Source organism: Loxodonta africana, chromosome Y, assembly GCF_030014295.1.
Source record: "Loxodonta africana isolate mLoxAfr1 chromosome Y, mLoxAfr1.hap2, whole genome shotgun sequence".
NCBI classification, from domain to species: Eukaryota; Metazoa; Chordata; class Mammalia; order Proboscidea; family Elephantidae; genus Loxodonta; species Loxodonta africana.
Window position 1 is genome coordinate 15,587,964 of NC_087370.1, and position 4,909 is coordinate 15,592,872.

The window sequence follows — 4,909 nt, forward strand, 5'->3', positions numbered from 1 at the left end:
TCTATATCTGTTATTGGAGTCCCATTTGGAAATAGGTTGTTTTTGTTATGTTAATGAGGCAGGATTAGTATAGGGTGTAATCTTGAGCCAATATCTTTTGGGATATACAAGAGATTAAATGCAAACTAGCAAGCAGAGATGGGGAAGACGCATGCCAAACCTCACGAAGATTGCCCAGGAGTAGAAGCTCAGAGATAAGGACCTTCCTCCAGAGTCAACAGAGAGAGAAAGCCTCCCTGAATTCAAACTAGCACCCTGAATTCGAACTTCTTGCCTCCTAAACTATGAGAAAATGAATTTCTGTTTGTTAAAGACATCCACCTGAGGCATTTCTGTTAAAGTAGCACTTGATAACTAAGACGTCTAGCCATATACCTCTTCCCTAGATCTCCTTGTTGTCAGTTTTTTAGTTATGTACCTGTTAAGTCCCTAACCATACAGACAATGTATTGGCCACTGGCAATTAACCCACATACAGTTTCACATGTGAACATTTTTCCTTCCAAGAAAAATAAACAGTCAGGTGCACTTTCAAAGTTCTGTTCACTGGAAAGATTTTCATTCACCACTTTCCGTAAAACAGAACGAGACTGAAGGGGCACACCAACTCAGGGGCAGGGCTAGAAGGCAGGAGGGGACAGGAAAGCTGGTAATAGGAAACCCAAGATCGAGCAGGGAGAGTGTCGATACGTCATGGTGTTGGTAACCAATGTCACAAAACAATATGTGTACAAATTATTTAGTGAGAAGCTAGTTTGTTATGTAAACCATCATTTAAAATACAATTAAAAACAAAATGTTCTGCATCCTACTTTGGTGAGTAGCCTCTCGGGTCTTAAAATCTTGTGAGTTGCCACCTATGGTCCTTTTGCTGGTTCCACCTCATCTGGAGCAAGGAAGAATGAAGAAAACCAAAGACACAAGGGAAAAATTAGTCTAGAGTACTAATGGACCACAACTACCACAGCTTGCATCAACTGAGTTCTGCACAACTAGATGGTGCCCAGCTACCACTACTGACTACTACTCTGACAGGGATCACAAAAGAGGGTCAGACAGAGCTGGAAAAAAAATGTAGAACAAAACTCAAACTCCCCAAAAAAGACTGAAGTCACTGTTGAGGTTCAGCCTTCAGCCAAAGATTAGACTGGTCTATAAGTCAAATAATAACACATGCAGTTCACTCAAGTATGGGAGACTAACTGGGCACAACAGCCCAGGGCCAAAGATGAGAAGGCAGCAGGGGACAGGAAGCCTGGACCAATGGAAATAGGGAAGCCGAGGTCCAAAAGACAACAGTGTTGGCCCATCACCAGGTTGACAACCAGTGTCACAAAACAATATGTATATTGTTTAATGAGAATTGTTTAACTTTCACCTAAAGCACACAAAAATAGGATCTGTAATGTGAAAAATTTATGGGCACAAAATATATTTTAGAATAAATTTGACTAGAGAGGTGAAATACTTTATACTGCAAATGGTAAATCACTGCTGAAATAAATTAACAAAGACTTAAATAAGTGGACAAGATATTTATAGATTGGAAGACAATATTGTTAACATATCAATACCACTGAAAGAGTGTTGTTTCAATGCAATTCCTAAGAAAATTGCAATAGGCTTTTTTTTTTAACTCCAGAAATGGAAAAGCCAAACCGGAATGTAGAACATAACTTTATGAACTATATTATACCAGTTGAGTGAGATGTCCCGTGAAAGTATGGTCCTAATCCTCCAAATCCAGAAATCCAGTGATGTGAGGTGTTTCGTTATGTCTAAGAACTGAGCCTTCTGTGTGCCTTACTATACATCTGAATACATGTGCATACAGCCACACGGATGCATATACTTACCTATACATACATCCATACATACGTGTCTGTATACATGTATGCATGAACACATATATATCCACATACTTATTGGTGGCTTTTGCTTTTCTTTCAAAATAATAAATGCCATAGAAGTTACCAACAAATTCTTTCTTGTATGCTTTTTAATGACATCATTTACCTTCATCCAGTTGTTGTATAGTTCATCCTCATTTGGTGTTACCTTCATATGGCAATTTCATACTATTTTTTGAGCAATGAGACACGGATTTTACAGAGAGGGCATCATGTCTCCTTTCCATAGCAGTACATGAGGATTCCATTTTCCCATATACTTGCTAACAGTTGGTATTTTCTCTCTATTTAAATGTTTATAGCCATCATTTAGAGTGTGACGTGGTACCTCACTGTTGTTTTGAATTTCATATTCCTGTTGATTAATGATGCTGAACATCATATGTTTTTCTAAGAAACAGCTAGTCAAATTCTTGCCCATTTTTTGGTTGGGTTGTTTGTCTTTGAGCTGTATGTGCTTTTTATACATTTTGGGTAATAGGCTCTAACTCATTATGTAATTTGCAAATATTTTATTCCACCCCAAAAGGTTTTTTGTTTTTTTATTGTATTAATTATGTCTGAGTAATGAAAACTTACCCAGAAGTTTCAGTCTTGGTAACATCTAGTTTATCTATTTTAAAATTTTTTATCGTGCTTTTGTTACTATGCTTAAGTATCCCAAATCTATAATCAATAAGACAGCCTCAATGTTTTCTTCTAACAGTTCTATAGGTTGTTTATCCAGTTGCAGTTAACTATTATCTCTATAGTGAGGTGGTGTCCAATTTCATTCTTCCTTCTGCATGTGGAGATCCAGTTTTCCCAGCACCATTTTTTGAACAGACTACTTTCTTCATCGAATTGGGCTTGGCATAATTTTAGAATATCAGCTGGCCATAAATGTTTATTTCTGAACTCTTATATCAGTTCTGTTGGCCTATATGTCCATCCTTATATTACCACTACATTGATTTGTATTGTAGCATTATATTATGTTTTGAGAGTGGAAAGTGAGTCCCCCTACTTTGTTCTTTTTCCAAGATTGTTCTGGCTATTCAGGGTCTTTTGCAATTCCATAAGAATTTAATAATTGGCTTCCCGTTTCTGCAAAAAAAAAAAAAAAAGTCAGAATTTTGATAGGTATTGTTTTGAATCTATAAAATCTTTTGAGTATTACTGATGTCCTAACAAAATTAGATAGTTCTTTCCATTAACACTTAGATCTGTCTCCTTTAATTAGTAGCAGTTTATGTATGTATGTATGTTTGTACGTATTTACACCTTACTGTTATGGTTAGAAATTCTATTACAGTGCTGAATCACAGTGGCGAAAGTACAGATCATCGTCTTTTCCTGATTTAGGAGAAAAACTTTCCTTCTTTCATCACTGAGTATACAAATTTTTCATGTGGAGAAATTTTCTTCCTGTTTCAAAATTGCATTTTTTTATCACGTAAATGTTAGATTTTGTCAAATGAACTTTATGCCTTGATTGTGATTAAATACTTTCCATTCAATAAAGAAACAAATACCTACTATGATCAAGTCGTTTCGGACTCTAAAGGACCCTATAGGACAGAGTAGAACTTCCCCATAGCGTTTCCAAGGAGGAGCTGGTGGATTCCAACGACCCAGCTTGTGATTAAAAGCTGTAGCTCTTAACCACTGTACCACCAGAGCTAATGCTATTTATTAATAGTGTATTCCTTTGACTGATTTTTGTTTATGTTGAACCACCTTGCATTTGTAGAATAAATACCACTTAGTCATGTCATAGAATTTTTTGACTATGCTGTTGGATTTTGTTTGCTAGTATTTTGTCGAGAAACCCAGGTGGCATAGTGGTTGAGAGCTACTGCTGCTAACCAAAAAGTTAGCAGTTTAAATCTAACAGGTGCTCCTTGGATAAACTACGGGTAAGTTCTACCTTGTCCTACAGGGTTGCTGTGAGTCGGAATCGACTGGATGGCAGTGGGTTTGGTTTCGGTTCAGTATTTTGTTGAGGATTTTTACATCTATATTCATAAGGGATCTTGGTCTTTAGTTTTACTGTTGTTTTTGTCCGATTTTGGCATCAGAGTGATTCTGACCTCATAAAATGAGATAGGAAGTGTTATTTTCAATAGTGTGAGAGAGTTGGTGTTAATACTTTCTAAAATGGTTGGTAGAACTCACTAATAAAGTGATGTTTTTGTTTTTTTATAACACGGTCATTCTCTTCACTTATTCTGAGTTTGTTAACATTTTCTATGTCTTTGTGAGTCTATTCAGGTAATTTGTGTGATTTTAGTAATTCATCCACATCATCTGTCTTATGTAATTTATTAGTGTACAACTGTTCACCAACTTTACAACTGTTTCCTTAAAATCTCTTTCTTCCCTGTGTAATAACTAGTAATATGCTCTTTTAATTTTGATTTTTGTTATTTGCATACTTTTTTTTTTTCTTTTCAACCTAGCTAAATTTCTCTCAATTTTATGATCTTTTTAAAAACCACTTTTGGCTTTGCTGATTTTCTGCCTTGTTTTTTATTTTACATTTATTTATTCTGTCAGACTTATCTTCTTCATTTTAATTATCTCTGGCTTTAGTTTTCTCTTTCTCTAGTTCTTCAAGGTTTAAAGTTGGCTTGAGATATTTCTTCTTCTTCAATATTGGCATATAAATAACAGTTCTAAATTTGCTCTGATCACTTCCTTTACTGCATCCCATGAGTTTTGTATGGTCTGTTTTTATTTCCATTGTCTGTATTTTCTAGTTTCCTTTATGATTTTTTTATTTTATTATTCATTGTTTGTAGTGTTTTTAAAAATTTTTTGTTGTGCTTTAAGTGAAAGTTTACAAATCAAGTCCGCCTCTCATACAAAAATTTGTATACACCTTGCTATGTACTCCTAGTTGCTCTGCTCCTAATGAGGAACCCTACTTCCCTCCACAGTCTATTTTCATGTCTATTCAGCCAGCTTCTGGTCCCCTCTGCCCTCTCATCTCCCCTTCAGACAGGAGCTGTGAACAT